The sequence below is a fragment of the Chionomys nivalis genome, chromosome 11 (genome assembly GCF_950005125.1).
Source record: "Chionomys nivalis chromosome 11, mChiNiv1.1, whole genome shotgun sequence".
NCBI lineage: Eukaryota > Metazoa > Chordata > Mammalia > Rodentia > Cricetidae > Chionomys > Chionomys nivalis.
In genome coordinates this window covers 42,086,389-42,103,828 of record NC_080096.1, presented here as the reverse complement: position 1 = coordinate 42,103,828, position 17,440 = coordinate 42,086,389, and the positions used below count along the sequence as shown (strand labels likewise).

Below are 17,440 nucleotides of genomic sequence, written 5' to 3'. Positions count from 1 at the left end.
CTGGAGAGACTCCACTCCCTGCTGTACTTAGCTCTCCTCAGCCCTTGAACTGGTGTGTTCTGAGTGCACAAAATGAGGCTGTACTTTTGCCCCTATAGTCTTTCATTTTCCAGTCTCAACAGGTGACTGGGCATCTTTCATTAGGCCATCTTTTGAAAAGTGAAACCCAAGGTCTGCCTGGCATGGAAGAGCCACTGTGCACGACAGTAAGAGAGGGAAGTCATGGAGTATTCATCATATACCAAGCACCGCTCTTACCTTTCTCAAGGATCCCTTGTTTAATTTTTGTATCTATTTCCTAAAATAGGCATCATGATGATACTCTTTGCAAAAATGAGACACTAGGGGCACAGCGTGATGACTACAACTTGCCCCAAATTGCATAATTAATCAGTTATAGAGCTGGGGTTTGAATTAATAACACAGGTTATTGTACTGCCTCTCGTTACTGTCTTATTTAATCAGCATGGCCACTTAGTTTTAAATGTGTCATTTGAAAGTATTTTAGACATAAAAGAATTAAAATAAAAACACAAAGAATCCCTTCAGCTCCCCTCATTCTGCTCCCACTGCTACCATCTTAATTGACCTGGGCACGCCATTATTGCTTCCACTAGTCCCTTTTCTAGTCTGCACATTTGAGCATCATGAATTTTACTGCGTTTCAAGATTCACCCAAGACCTTGCCTTGCATCTAGCTGCCCCTTCACCTATGACTCCTCCAGTCTCTGAAGATTTTGCATTTTCCTTTGACTTCCAGGTCCTTGACTTTATTCCATTTCTTTGGTTTGTTTGCTAGTGTGTGTTTATGTGTTTGTGCGTGCACAGACATGTGCAGGTGGGTGGGTGTGCACATGTGGAGGCCAGAGGTTGACATCTTGCTGTCTTCCTCAGTTGCTCCCCACATTCCTTTTGGAGACAGAGGGTATCTCACTGAAGCTGGAATGCACCGATTAGTTACTCTGGCTGACCAGCAAGCCCCAGACGCTTTCTTCCCCTACTTCCACAGTGCAGGGGTGGGGGGGGGGCACTGTTGTCTCCAGCGTTTCTGTGGGTGCTGGAGATTGACCTCAGGTCCTCACGCGTGGCTAGTGCTTTATCAGCTTAGCCGTTTCCCCAGCCTCTCTCGTCCTTGACAGTTTTTGGAGAAGGTCCCCTGGTTTAGATGTGTCTGTATTTTCCTATGATTAGAATGAGGGTCTACATTTTTTGGCAAGATTTTTTTTTTTACTTCAAAATGAATTGATTGCTTGTGTGCATAAGAGAATTTATGCCACTAGAGCAGAGGCCATGGATGACTCATATTTCCAATTGGGTGGAAGGACCTGCTTAACCTTCTAGTAACGAGCCAGCTGGTGACCCGAAGCCAGCTGGTGAATTTTGCTCTGTATCAACACCAGGCACCATTTAGTACGCTCATCCTTTCTGGTCCTCTCAGGATGCTTTCAGACAGCAACCACTTTCTTAAACAAATGGTAGAGATTTTCAGGAAGATGAGGGCAAGGCTTTTGGAAACAAGGATTTTCAAGATTTTATTACCAGTCCAGAAAACAGAGCTGTGCCGCACCATGTGAGTCCCTCAGGATCTCACCTTTATAGCCAGTTTGCAAATCTGTTCCTTCATGTTGTCAGACGTCAGTTTCAGTCACGTTGGGATGCTAGGGCCGTAGGGCAGCAACGACTGAAGCAGGCCCTCCTCGGGAGCGTGCATGTGAACCATGATGGCGGAGGTCTGGCAGCAAAGAGGGGCAAGGATTTTTTTTTTTTTAAATCGTTTATGTGTTTTTTTACACATGAGGAAGTGATGCTGTTGATCTGTTTTGCAGTTTTATCCTTGGGTTCTGTTGGTTTCTGGCTTTCTTTTAGGTTATTATTATTATACAATTATTTTAACTCTGGCAGTTGAACGTGTCTTGGGGAAGATAATTCCAAAATTATACAGGCTTTTTCTCTCCAAGCTTCTGTCTGTTAATTTTACATATTTTAGTCAATCTTACCAGAAACAGTACTCTTTTAGGTTTTTTTAAAAAATGAATCGGTAAATAAATAGAAAATACTAAAACATTATAGTAAGAGTCAGGGTTTTAATTCAAAATGTTTGAAAGGGCCTCTCTTCCAAACCCTTATTTATGCCTTTCTTTTGCCTTGTACATTCTTGGTATCTCTTCAAATTCCCTCTTCCTAAGAAAACCCATCTCATTGGATCAGGGCCCCCCCTCTGATGGCCTTGCTGTGACTTAATTACCTCTCTGGGAATGTCCTCCCCAGATGTCTCAGTAACGGAGTGCTCATGCACAAGGCTTTGGCTTCAATCTGCATCACCCAGGGTGGGGTGGGAGGATTGGAGAAGATGCTCTGTCTAAGGTAGACACATATTCTAAAGCATCTGGGGTTAGGACGTCAACATCTGAATTCTGAGGCAGAACCGAGGCTGTTAGTCGTGCGCCTGTCATGTGCCTGTGTGAAAAAGCTCTTCAGCTTAACTTTCCTTCACCACTGACGAGAAAGATTTGGATTTCTGACAATCCCCAAAGGTTCTGGACAAGTCTCTTTAGGACATATGGAACATAGTTCATTGTTATTGTTGGTTTTATTTTCACATGACCTATACACCTAGATATACCCATACAGATTCATCTGTAGGAACAAACAATTCTTCATCTTGACCTTGTACTGCCAAGTCACTTTCCAAGGCATTGGGGCCATCTAACAAGCCTACTTATCAGGATTGGTACTTCTCCTTTCTGTATCCTCTCCCAGCTCAGATGTTACTAGATCTACCAAGGTTGGCTCAAATTAATTGCAAATTAGCATCTTACTTTTAAATTTAAATGTTTGTGATTTAAACTTTATTTTTATCAGTCTGAAATCTAGAAAATAATATTTTAGTGTCTCCCCATAAACATGTCAGTTGTACCCATGAACTAAAAATTTGTATCATTTCCTCTTTGTCTTTTCAATTCTCTTTCACTGACTCGTCCATACAAGCCATTGTAAGCTGGATGATAATGCTGACTCACACTGAGAATGACTATATATTTCTAGCTCATAGTTTAAAGTCTGATTTATTGATATATTTTGTCAGACAGACATTTTTTTACTTAAAGACAGTGAGATATCCTTAATATAATTAATATGGTTATTCATTTACAGTGTAAAGAATTAGTGAATTTTTATGGTGCTGTGTGTTGAACCCAGGTCTTGCAGTGCCAGGAGATCTCTACTGAGCTGCACTCCAGCCTAGGATGTTTTAATCTTATTATTATTGTGTCATAACTAAGAAAAATTTACCCTAAGTAGATTTATGAAGATCGTGTCCAATTTTGATAGAGCATCAAATTCTACTTTACTCATCTGTTCCTTTGTTTTGGTTCTTGTAGGCCCTTTATTCTTGTATGTGAATTTTGTGATCATCTTGCTCAGTTAGGAATTTATTGCTTCAATGTTTATAGTAATGGAGCTTGTGGATGAGTATAGATTAAAGTGAAGGTTGCAATTTGTATTTAGACTTTTCTCAACAAATGTGAAATTTTCTAATTCACTTTAATCTTAGGAGGAAACGCCAATGAATCTCAGTGACTTTTCTCCTTAGGGTACCAACTCTAACTGCTGGTTTATTTCTAGGTAATTATGTCACTTATTATGATTGCAGAAGAATTTTATAAAGTGTACCTTCTGATTGATTTGACTAGAAAGCAGGAATAATATCATCCATGTTGTAATTTAGTGCTCAGGACACTTGTTGGATGCTCTTAATAGTTCTGAGAGTGTATCTGAACATTCTTTCTTATTTTCTGTGTAGAAAAGTGTGTCATTTGTGAACCCAACTGACATTATTTTTCCTGTCTTACTGCATTGTCAGATTCCTTTGGTGAAAAGTTGAAGAGAATAAGATTAGGAATATTTTTGCCTAGTACCTAGAGGAATATTGATTCCTGATGCAAAATTATTTTTGTTTTATATTTTATTATCAGTCTTATTTTTAAAATTTGGAAATAAAAATCAATCCAAGCATATATTTAAACATATTTATGTATTTTATATATGTATGTGCATCTTAACCAAAATTTAGTTATTATGCCATTTCAATGTCTCATTGAATTTTATTTGCTAACATTTTCTTTATGATTTTTAAGTCTTTTCCATAATGAAAAATGCCTAAAATTTGCATTTCTGGAGAGTTTCTCTTTAAATTTTGAAGCAAGGTTTGTATCTTCAAAAGTGACTTGGAGTTTCTTCTAATTTTCATATTCTACAAAGTATCCTATGAAATATGCATCTAGCTTTTGGAAAAATGATAGCAGTCATAGTAAAATGAACCATATTTTTAATTACATTTATTTTTTTAATCACAATAAATTTCTAATGGTTTGTATTTGATCACTTTAAAAGAATTTCAGTTTTTACAGGTCAGTTTTCAGTAATATTTTATATAATACCAGAATTTATTTGCATTTGAAATTTATTAACCTAAGGTTATTAATAGTACTTTTCGTGATCTACAGAATTTCTGCTATAGTTTTATTTTCATTCCGTTTTGCTTGTCTTTCCCTACAGTTTTCTTCGAGAACTTACTTCACTGGAAGCAGCGCCACATAGCATGCCCTACGACAGCGCCGAGCTCGTGTGCTCTGCCTTCCTTCCTTCCTTTAGACGACACCTGCCGTGCTGTGCATGCAGCCTTCTCCCCTGGCATGACGGGTCCTCACCCTAATACTGCAGGAAGATACCCTTAGTATGTGTGTCGTCTTCTGCATCACTGGTATGTCTCTTTCTTTCTCCCTGTTAAGATGTAAATGTGACATTAAATATTTCATCATCTAAGTGAACCCTTCCTTTACTCTCCTCCTGAAAAACTCCCTCTTTTCTCTGTTCCCTATTTAGCAACACTCCATATCTGCTCCTAGCCGGCTCTTTTGGGAAACACAACTTGAAAGTGAAACCAAGATATTCAGTTTTGGTGGATCTTGAGTGAAGTCCAGATATTGCATTAGATGTTTTTTAAGATTCCTTTGGTGAGTGGGTTCAAGACGAGGAACTATTAATTTCAGATTTCAAGTTAGAACTATTCCTAACTAAAGATGAAACTGAAATTCTTTATTTTCCTGGAAGCCAATATCTGAAAACATTCTCTACAGAAGACATATTTGGCTTACCAGAAATGGGGTCGTGGTGGGAAAGCTCACGTGCCTTCCTATTATTTCTGTGTTTATATGACTGCCATGGAAATCTGGAGTGAGTAACAGGAAATCTCAGCCTTGTCCCTATAGGCTAATGCTTGTGTTTCCCAGTTTACCAATGTGGGAAGCAAGTTGGAAAAAAAAAAAAAAAAAACCATGGGAGGGAGAAGTGGGAAAGTGTAAGAACTTCCATGGGTTGGATCTGCTTTTCCCTGGGCTGTGTTTTCCAGTCGTACATGGATAAGGTTGGTATATGTTGTCACAAACTCTCCATGATGGTATTGAAACTTTGCACTTCTTGAGGTAGTTGTTTAAGGAATATGTATTGAACAAGTAAAATATGAAGATGTATTGTTCACCAGTGTCTATAGAATTGCTTGCAGCTCCAGAAGCATTCAGAAGGGTCATGATGGCCTAAACAAAAGAATATCTCCAATGTTTGTCGATTGATATTTCTTGAGTCAAAAATACTTACTATTCTTCATATACTAAGTGCTGGGATTAAATGTGGATGCGAGTTTGGTGTCTACTCACCAAGATTTAGTCTCCCATGACTAACCCAGGTAGATAATCAGATTTGACCAGACCTCAGAAGAAGTGAGAGCGACACTCATCTGTGGGTATATGAATAAATACTAAGGATGCAGTTATCAGGGGGTGTTGTGAGAGAAGGGGTAGAAAGTCTGTAAGAGCCAGAGGAGCAGATGGTCTCCTGCAAGTACATGTCTTTTATACACGACAGGGAGACTACATCCAGGAAATCTCAGCACTATGGCTGCCTAAGACATGGACAGTTCCAACACTAGTTGACATCCCAGTGGGGCTGGGGGAACCCTCACAGGGCCTTACCTCTAGGTACAGAGTTATAAGCAATTAATGACTGCCGAGAGAGGGAGACTCAGTCTCTCCTAGCTATTAGCTCCCTGTTTGTTATCTAATATCAAGCTGTCAGCTCTAAATCCACTGAGCAATACTATATGGACTCAGAAGAGTTATATTTGTATATTTATTAACACAGAGATAGATATAAAAACAATAACAATTAAAGAAAAATAAGCCAGGAATTTGGGAGGAAGCAGAGGGGGACATGAGAGGAATTGGGGGTGAAGAGGGAGGAGAAATAGTTTAATTATATTTTAATTAGACATGAAATAAAATTTAACATGTTTAAAGAATATTGCTTACATGTTAAGAAGCACAGTATGAATCCTATATATCCCTACAATAGGTTGGAATGACTTTTAAAATGACTAAAACCAAATCAATATAAAGCATAAAGTTGAACTGTTTTGCTGTTGCTAGCTCTGCAGCGGGCTTGTCTGGGCTGTCTGCTACAGACTGAGCTGGCCTTGCTGGGCTTGCAGTGCTGTAGGGCAGGCAGTTGTTTGGGGGATTTTACAGCCTTGGCAACTGCTGGGTGTGGATGGTACTCTCACGGAACCAGCTGGCAATCAAGCCGTCTTTACTCTGCAGCTCTCTTAGGTCAGGCCTCTCCTGTGATGCTCAGCTCCCAGTGCCAAGCCATGAACTTAATGAAATTCCCCCAGAAAACCAGAAACATTGTAAACTGCTACCACCAAGAGATCCTTCTCACAAAACGTCTTGTGTTGCCTTCAAAGAGGCTCATAACTTCATAAATTAAAAACCTCGGGGATCACCCAGGACTGTAGCTCCCCAAGGCCAGGCTCTGGCTTAGGTTTGGTCATGACGAATTTCATTCATCAAGTTAGCTAAGTGCATTTATTTTGAAGGAATGTCTTTTGTTCTGCTTTTCATGAAATGATATGTTGACAGTGAAAAATAGCATGATCGTTCTCTCTCTCTCTCCCGCTCTCCCGTCCTCCTTCCCTCCCTCTCTCCCTTCCTCCTCTGAAATCAGAAATTCTGAAAACCAGTTTTGCAGATGGAGAAAGCAAACTTCAGAGAAGTAATGTGATCCCCTCAAACGACTTACTCTATTATTAAAGGGCCAGGAGTCCACCCTGAACCTACTGATGAATGACTCGGTGCCAAGTGAGGAAGCGAATTGCGCATGATGAGAGAAGTAACGTTCAGATGCTGGAGAATTCCCAGCTTCCAGGGTTGTTTTGCTAACGCAGAGCCCATGTGCTCCATTACTGTTTGGGCAAAAGGAGCATTTGCGCCATCGTGGATCCTGCATTTCCCATTCCCTCGTCTCTGCATCAAAGTGTGTTGTGCTGAAGGGTCCTGTAGCGTATGGTGCCTAAGTTGGTACTTTAGATGAATAAGGACTCGAATGCAAATTCCAGCTCTGGTTTTGGCAATGTCTTTTCATGTTACAAACTAATCTCATTACCTCTAGAGTCACTCTGGTTCTGCTAAACATCCTGCAGAGTGAAAAGGACAATAGAAAGGAAATTGCTTGGTAATGTCTACTCTACAGATTGAAAAGTTATTGCTGATAGCTAGAATTAAAATCTGTAACAGTCATCTGATAGTAGGCCCAGCTCTCAGGTTCAGTAGAGAAGGGAGTTTTGAGAACATCTATGAATGTATGTGAGCAGCAGATGAGAAGATGTACATCATTTAAAGCCCAGAGCGTAGGCCTTCTGCATTTGCGTTCATGGCCCTCACGTGCCTAACAGTTTTGATCTATTCCTGGGAGTTATCCTGTGTCAAATGACTTTTTGCACCTGAGACACATCCCAGAGAGGAGTTTCGTTAGGAGTTGTTTATTTCCCATGTTTTCAGCAGATGAGGGAGTTCATGTTTTAGTTCCGGAAGGAGAAATCTAGCATCCGGTAAGCCATGGTGGAAAAGTTTGGCTATTTATAAAATCCAAATGCACTCAGCCTGTGACTATGTGCATTTACTCTTTAATATGTTTCTAAGAGAAATGAAAGCAATTGTCCACAGAAATTCTTGCACAAGAAACAAGAATCTCAGTCAACAATGGTTTGGACCAGAATGAGTGAATGGAGAAACGCACTGGAGTCTGTTCAGAGATCTGAATGCTGATTAGTAATGAATGAATTTCAGGGAAGAGTCTCACAAACACCCTGCCAAGCTCAAATAAAGCTGGAGAAAAATAACATGCGCTATATGCTTCCATTTATATGAGGTTCTTAAGTAGGCAAAACTAGTTTGTGACCGAAAACAATCTTTAGAATAGCCATTCTCCATTTAGGGCCTGGCAAAGGGCATGAGAGAACTTTGCGGACAATGGAGAAACTCCATGTTGTTGGAAAAGCTGCCAGCACAGACGCACACAGTTGTCTAAGCTCAATACGTTATACACTGAATGCGCATTCTGCTAAGTGTAAATGTAGCCTTGAAAAAAAACTCGTTTATATCACACAGTTTGGAAAGTGTCAGTTTTTTCAAGTTCAGATTACAGCAAAGAAATAAGAATTCACCTAAAGGGATTCAAGCGTTGGTAACATAATTTAGGACACAGGTAACATGGAGGGGCCACTTGCTTTGTGTATGATTGGAGTTAATCACAGAGAGAATGGGAAGCAGGAGGCAGTAGGGGCCAATGAGAGGAGAAAGATACTGCCCCTGGGTTAACAGGGAACAATAGGCAGGTATGTGGAAGCATGTCTCTATGTTTCCCAAAGTCACTTCAAGTACCACCTGTCCACACTAGCGGGGAGCTGATGAAGTCCTGAGTGAGCATGTGTTGTTGACGTGGTCACATCCTAGTCAAAGACTCCAGTACCTTAGACCAATGAGAATGCACATCCACGTCAAAGACTCCAGTGTCTTAGACCAATGAGAATGCACATCCATGTCAAAGACTGCAGTGCCTTAGACCAATGAGAATGGCAAATGCCTTCCCTGGCTCACACTCAGAGGAATGGCAAAGCCTCCCTCTAGCTCAAGCATAGATCTTAGGAATGATTGTTCTCTAGCTAAAAACCAGTGTGTGCTGAAACTATCAGCTATAACTCCCCTGGATGACTGCAGCCTGAGACTTGCTGAAGTTAGCTAACCTATCTCCCCTCACTCAGATGTGTGCAAGAGACCCACCTCCTTGGTCAGTGCTAATAGAATAAATGGGCGGAGTTTCCAGGCTGCTGGTGGATCAGGTCTACCCGATCCTGACTTTTCTGTATATGCATCTATGTCTCTCCTTTCTTTATTACCTCTTTGTCCTGGTAAACTCAACCCCTAAAACTGTGCAGATCCAAGCTCCAGCTTAGGTCTTAAGCTCCGAACGTGTGGGGATAAGAAGTCTGCTCACAGAGTAACAGGGGCCTTGTTGTCAAAGGGCTGTCCTGCCGTGATGACGCCACACCCTGAGGACAAGGCACACACATTCAGAACATTCTGCCCCTAACTTTGTAGTTCTTACACCAATTTAATTATGTCCATCATTTCTAGAATGTCATATATAATTGTCCTTAAACTAACCACATAGAAATCAATGCAGGGTGTGATTTGATCACTCTCAACACATTTTCAGGAATGCTCCTAGGGATTTCATTAAGAAAATCAATTTTTCTGCAAAACATTCATACACAAAGTTTCACTGAGGCAGTAATATTTAAGAAGAACTTTTCTTCTTTGCTCTAGTCTGTTTGTGTTCATAGTCATTCATTTAAAAGAATTGTAATGTAATCAAGCCGAAACTAACCAAAACAAGAATATTATATAACATTTCCAAAATTGCATTAAGATCTCATGCCACAAACAAGTCTGGTTTATTTCTCACTGCTGGTGCCTATGAGAATTTTTCTTAAAGTAACCATGACGATTTGTATTCTCTGTGACCAAACTGAGCAGGGGAAGGGAGAGGAAGGTGCTTGATTTAAAAGCCTCGTAGAAGCCAGGCACAATGGCTCATGTCTATAATCCCAGCAGTCAGGGGGCAGCTGAGGCAGGAGGACTGTCATGAGTTGGAGATCAGTCTAGGCTACAGAATGAGACTCTGTCTCAAAAACCTGAAGGGAGGAAGAATATTTATATCAAAAGGTGGCCCGACTTTACCAAGCATTGCCATTCTGATTGGTCAGCCAACCAGCTTCAAGTGAGAAATCCATTTTCCTAGTTTGTTCCCCTATTGCTGTGATAAAACACTGACCAAAACTAACTTGGGGACAAAAAGGTTTATTTGACTTACAGGTCACATTACATCACTGCAGGAAGCCAAGGCCGGAACTGAGGGCAGGAGCCGGAAGCAGACACCATGGAGGAATGCTGCTCCCTGAGTGGATTCCCCAGCTTTCTCAGCTCCGTTTCTTCTACAGTCCTGGCCCACCTGACTACGGATGGCAACATGCAAAGTGGACATTCCTACCTCAATTAGCAATCAAGAGAATGCCCCACAGGTGTGCTCATGGAGAGAGACAATTCCCCAGCTGGGAGTCTTCCTGGGTCAACAAAAACTTAACTAGTACAGAAAAACTTAACTAGTACAGAAAAACTTAACTAGTACAGACATCTTTCAGAATACCTTTTCTCATCTTGTGTCAAAAAGGGTAGATCTTTTTGCTGTTCATAAATTCACTCAAAATATTATGCTTAAATATTTTTGAACATCTACTAAGGGCCTTATTACTGGATTTGGCATTTTATTATTATTTTTTACTATGTTATATATAGTATTTTATTTGCTGGTGTGGTTCAAAGAAAAAGCCATTAACATTGATTGAGCTGAAGGTCCTTGAATTTTATGTCAGGAATAAGTCTAAAAATAAGAATATTGACACAGTGTTAATTGACTTAAACACATTATTCTCAGGATAATTTTGGAAAGCAGTGTTGGTGTGGAAAGCACCAATCTGAATTTGGGTGGCTCGGGAAATAGTTTGATGCAAAGCTTAGCAGCTGGAACATCATTCACCCGCATCTCCATCCCCAGTAATCAGCAGCATGGGTTATTTATGAGTTAGCATTTGTTCTCAGCTGTTCAATGCTCACTAGTATTTCTGGGAAGATAAGCATACACTCAGGTCACCCAAGTCATCTGCTACTGAATTTAATTGACTTGAACTTTCGTTTGCGTGGCTGGCACAGATGGGAAGAACTTTTGCTCTTTAGTGACAGAATCTCAGCTCAAGCTGGAAATCTTGGCCTGATTTACCGAGAGGAGAGGAGCGGCTCTAACTACCAATCTCCTGTGCCGTGCCGCAATGGCTCCCTCAAAGTCCAATCCTTTTGTTTCTGTAGCTCCATCTTCTGTCCCTAAGGAATCCAGTAGCAGCCGGTCTGCCTTTGGTGCTGGAGCAAGCCTGCATTACTTACTCTGAAATCTCAGGTTACACGTTATGAGACACTCCCTTAGTTAACCAGGGGAGAAAAGTTTATTTCTTTAAACTCTCGGTTTTCATTGGTCATTCTTTCTCTTGGATGTCACCCAGTTTATCCTGTTACTGCGAGGCACAGGGTTATTACCAGCCACCAATGGAAGCAGTTCATCCAGACCCAGTGATTTATTGTCACTTCAATTCTTTCCAGAGGCGCCTATGATAAAAATAATAATTGCAATCCATCAGCCTCAGACCATAAGCCATGGATTGGCTGGTTGTTTTACAGACAATATATTTAATCCTAACAATAATCTTATATGGGAGGCATTTTATTATTCCGGTCTAACCGTAAGGGAACTGAGACTAGAGAGGTTAAAGAATTTTCTCAAAGTGAGTGGATGGGGGAGAGTCGATGAGGTCCAGATCTCAGACATTTCCCAGCTACCACTTTGTTTTTCGTCAAGGCACGATGCCAGAAACTTATTAAACATTTCAGAGCTGTTTGTCAAACTAATGTGTAAACAAATGTATGGATTTGCTTAATGGACTTTTGTTGAAGTACTAAAAGTATCTGTATTTAGTAATGGATAATAGAGCTGCTCGCTTCATTGACAAGGAAAATGGAATAATGCATATGACACCTTTGTTTCTGATCCTTGCACAAGACAGTTCTGTGAGGGAAGCCAAAACTAGAGGTCAGCACTCCCACAAACTCGGCTTGCAGTATGGAGATACTTTCTGGACATGGTACACAGTGTAATGGATTAAGTAAAAATGCTGCAGGTTCCTGAGTGGCTGCAGCTAGCCCACGCTGCAGGTGCCCGAGCAGAGGCAGGGCCACAGGTGCCTGAGCTGGGGCAGGCAGTGGGCACTGGGTCCTGAGAGCAGTCAGTTCCAATCAGGGACAGCGCAGTTTCCCCAGGTAGCTTCAGTAGGTCACGAGGGTCAATGAGTCCTATGAGGAGAGACAGCCAGATGGGCATGCCCCAAGACCATACTGCAGGTCTCTGAAGGCAGCTGGTCCCAGGTAGGGAGCCATGGGGCAGACAAGAGACAGAGACATGGATAGGTATGCCATGAAGAGTGAGGTTGGATATTTATTTAGTGGATTATGGAAGGGAGGGGAAAAGGAGAGAAGAGGAGAGAGAGAAAGGAGAGAGAGAAACAGAGGAGGGGAGGGGAGAAATGGGGAGAAGGGAGAGACAGAAGCTGTATCTTTGAGAGGGAGATGGAAAAGGAAGGGATTCAGGCTGGAAGCTGAAGATCAGCTTGCCTCAGGGGAGGGGGTGGGTGTGGCTTGTCTCTTAAAGGGACAGGACAGATCATTACATTCCCATTTCTTTTTTTTTTATAATAAAAAGGCGGGAATTTAGGCACCACAGGTTAAAGGATATGGTACACAGGAGGAGTCTAAAAACAGCTTGGCACCTTCCCAGGTCACAGAAACAAACGGGAGTTTGGGAGGCCCCAGTGGCATAAATCACAGTAGAACAGTAGAACAGGGAAGAGTGATATCAGGGAGATGTAAATCCTAGCAAGGTCTTCAGCTTGTCTAGAATAGGACTCTCTGAAGCAAGCAAACAAAAAGATCTGGGGAAGAACTCAGCAAGGATGTGCAGACCAAACCATTTCTAGAATCAATGAGGGCCAGTAATTCTGAGCCTCTGGATGACAGAGACCTCGCTGAAGACCAAGGGTGTTCAGTAATTCTGAGCCTCTGGATGACAGAGACCTCGCTGAAGACCAAGGGTGTTCAGTAATTCTGAGCCTCTGGATGACAGAGACCTCGCTGAAGACCAAGGGTGTTCAGTAATTCTGAGCCTCTGGATGACAGAGACCTCGCTAAAGACCAAGGGTGTTCTGTAGACTCTGAAGACGTCCTCTGCCGTTTCAGGTCTTGAAAGCACCAGAATGATTCACAGATAAAGTTCCCAAATAACAAATGAAATAACAGTTCATGCATGTTAACATTCAGGCATTCTATTGGCTTGTCACCTGGCAGGATGAGTTTGCCAGGACCCAGGCAGTACTGTGACCTGCTCAGGGTCCTGACAACGTCATCAGCTACCACACTACAGCTGTGTCCCTCATAAACGTCGCCCTGCCTCCTCTTTCTCTGCCACTCTTCCCTCTCTTCTGCCAGGCCTGTCTTCAGAGGCTGGTCTTCCCCTTTTCCCATCCCCTTCCCCCAATAAAATACTCTCCATGTGATCCCTGTTGCAAGATGACATCTCTCTTACCCCCCCCCACCTGCCGTCTTTTAAATTATAACAATGCTTTTTGAAAAGGAAGACAACAAAATCCAGATATTCAAAGGCATTTATCTTCCAATGTCTAGCATGCAATATATGTTGCCAATGAAACAGAGAAATGCCGGTCATAATTTGAAAAAAGAATAAAGTAAAAAGCCAGTGGAAATAAACCCGGAAGACACAGCAATGACGGATGTGGCAGACGAGGATGCCACAATGACCGGGAGGAGTGACACAAGCAACATGAGCCAAGGAAGAAAAGGCGTAAAGAGAACTAAACCGAAATTCTAGTGACGAAGAAGGTAGGGTCTAAAATGAAAGATTCATCGACAGACTTCATACCACAAAAGACTAAGAGCTTGAAGCATCCAGTGAAGCGCACACAAAGGAAGGCTTAACAAAACTCCCCACCTCAGTAATCTTGAGAAAGCAGAACACTGTCAATACCTACATAATTAGATACTCAGAGGAGTGGTGGTGGCAGAAAATACTTGCCAATCTCTGCTTCGGCTACAGGATCGCGACAAGTAAATGCAAAGACAACAATACAGGTCCCATCATAGCCGAGTTACTAAATTTCACAAAAAGAAGAAGAAAATCTTAAAAGGAGTGAGAGAAAAGATATATTATAAATATGTATGATATATCTGTCTGTACATGTGACTATATATGTATATATATATACATATATATGCATGTATGTGACTGGCTACTAAATTGTCATTAGAAAAAAGATAATGAGAGATATTTAAATACACACAAAAGTGAAATTTCCATTTCTTGAAAAAAATTTCTAGTGGAAGATGAACCATATATGGGAGTCCATATACACCTAGAACCTCAGGACTTGGGAAGCTATCTCAAACAGGAAGCTTGCCTTGAGTTCCAGGCCCACCTGAGCTAACCAATGAGACTGTCTCAGCAAAGAAGAAAAAATTACAGGAAAAACCAAACCAAAAATTTTAAAAAAAGAAAGACTCTTGAGCTCATTGTTTTGATTGTCATGATAGCGGCCCATACTGATTTACCCTGCGAGTACCTGGATGATAGCCCACAGTGATCCATTGGGTAGAAACCAGTGTTCTAGAACATTTGATGCAGGAGTGTTGTGAAGGTCATAGAAAGCTCAGTGCCTAGTGGGCACGTCCCAGCTTGAACATTTGAATTATTATTGTGGGGTATCATATGTTTGTGTGTTTTTAAATAATTCTGTAAGGCTATAGAGACACAAATATCAAGTGTTTCAAAAATATTTTCATGTTTTTATGTTAAGTGTGTGTAGATACATTTGGGGTTACCAACACAGAAATTAATTTATACACTAAAGAATGAAAAACTCTTTATTAACACTTTAAGACATCAACCTTTAAAAAACCAGCATGGACTAACATGCCCCTTCTTTTTCATAACAAGGATATATTTTCAAATTCTTTTGTTTTTAAAAAATGTTTTTAAATTTTTGCTTATATATTAATCTGCTTTTTAAAATTAATTCATAATAACTTTTAATGTTTTAAATCCTAAGTCACTGGTTATGTCTACATAGGTTGGCATCAGAATTCAATGTAGAAGTAGCATAGCCCAGCACCCGGCAGTTACTGTAAATGTGAGATCTTCCTACTTTTTTCTAAGACCGGTTTTTCTGAAATCGAGGAGTAGAATAACCTTCAGGAAGTGACAGTCACCTCGGAATTTCAGTTCTTTTGTCTGTAAAATGGAGACCATTCTTTTCCAACTTCATTTAGTAGGCAAGCTGAGTTGAATGAGATTAAGACTGTAAAAACCAAAAGCAACAACGAAACAACCATCCTGTCCAAACACTCCACAAAGGTCTGCAGTTTCACCTTCCTGGGGCTTCCTCTATTTTTAGATTTAAATGTTGTCTCTTTGGAAATCTTGGCTTATTTACATGTCTTATGTAATTTTAAGTGTCTCCAGGAAAGGGTGTGAAGGTTCTATTTGAGACTCATTCCCAGTTTCAGTACCTCTGCATTTTCCCACAGTAAGGCTCAAGCTGGCAGCCCAGCAGGCTGGATGCATTCTGAACCTTTGTGCCTCCGGATGAAGGGAGGGAGAGCCACTTGGAGTCGGAGCTACCATAGAGGATGTTTCTTGCTATCTTCAGCTTGAACCTGTCTCCTTGGCAGGAGTGGCTGATTTATGGCCGCAAGAGTTCCTTCAGTAAGCCCCTTGTCATCAGATGCTGCATTTCATTTGGTGACTTTCCAGATACCTCAAATCCTTCATGGAAAGATGCAGTTTGTGGGTATAAATATAAGGGATAAAAATGGCAACTATCCTCTCAATCAAATAGGATTCATTCAGCAGAGCCAAGGTGAAAGGGTTTGTAGGGGTGACCCCACTGCATTATCTCCTGAATGATTAATGTGTGTAGACCTTGTTCCCCTTGCTAAGGTGAGTCCCCACAACATGCGAATCTTGGGATTCTGGAACTTTTTGAAAATCTTTTTCTTCTGCCTTCTGGGTTTTGGTCCTTGTCCTTGTTCATCAGGGTTAATCTGAAGGTTTCTTAAGAGCATCTTTTCAATTTATCCACCCCCTTTGCAACCCAAAGTCTGCCGTGTTGCCTGAGAGAAGCTTTTATATATCCTAGCAAGAGCTTTTCATTTTCTCCCATGGTCTATGTCCCTCAGAGCATATCTTTTCTGGGACGGGGATCCCAAAAAACATTAGCTTTCTATTCCTCTTCACTGCTTAGCCTGATACTGAAGCTTCCACTGTGTCTGTCACTCTACCCCTACGGTTCATCTCCATCTTCTGCTAGTGCCGATCTAGTGATCTGCCTACATTCCCAGCTCCAGGGGAACACGGTCACTTCTTTCATTTTTGTTTTTGTTTTTCTGGTTTGTTTTGTTTTTGAGACAGAGTTTCTCTATATAACAGCCCTGGATGTTCTGAAACTAGTTCTGTAGACCACGCTGGCCTCAAACCCACAGAGATCCATCTGCCTCTGCTCCCTAAGTGCTGGGATTAAAGGTGTACACCACCCCCACCCAGAAACTTGGTAGTTCTTAAGGAGGGTTTTATGTCTTCTTTTCTCTCTCTTGCCTAGCAAACTTGTGTTCACCATTCCAGAATGAGTCACCTCCTTTGAGACTCACGTGTCCAGACTGGTCCACACCACCATGCTTAGATCTCATTTATCTCTAAGATGCCACTTGACTACTGTTCTGTAGTGTTGGTGCATATGTCTGGCTTTCCCGAAAGACTGTAAGCACTTAGATACCTTACGTTTGAGTCACTTAATGCCAAGCGTTGAGCTTGCTAATGAGTGTGGGTGGGCCATTTTGGCTCGGTTTAAACTGCTAATTGAGACTGGCCTAGGTGCCAGTCCAGAGTTAGTACCTACCAGTTGTGAAACTTTGAGAAGGCTCTCTAACTCCTCTGATCTCAGCTCTGCTCTCCACCAGAGGAAGATGATTATGAATGCCCCTCTCTTCAGCATGTTGTGAAAAATAAGTTGATATGGCTAAAACATTTTAGATCGCACCAGGCACAGTGACTCTGCTCTTTGGGTTATTATAATTTATCACTGCTATTATCGTCTGTCTACAAGCAGGGGGGTTAAGACATCTGAGAAGGTACTCGAGAAATATTTGCGAGAATGAAAGGATCCCAGATGGATTCTTCCCCCATTTCCTCCGGGCCCCTGGATTGTCCTCTTACATAATCCCACCTCCGACACCCTGCGCGTGTCATTTCTTTGAAATTGTTAGGCCAATGGAAAGCCTGCTCAGAACTAGGTGCTGAAGGCTATTTAGTTTTTGTGGAC

At 41.4% G+C, this 17,440-nt stretch overlaps 1 pseudogene; it reads right to left on the bottom strand.

Annotated features, from left to right (window-relative positions):
• Positions 1-1,268: 1,268 nt before the first annotated feature.
• Positions 1,269-1,720, bottom strand: LOC130884075 (40S ribosomal protein S13-like; annotated as a pseudogene).
• Between the last annotated feature and the right edge of the window lie 15,720 nt (positions 1,721-17,440).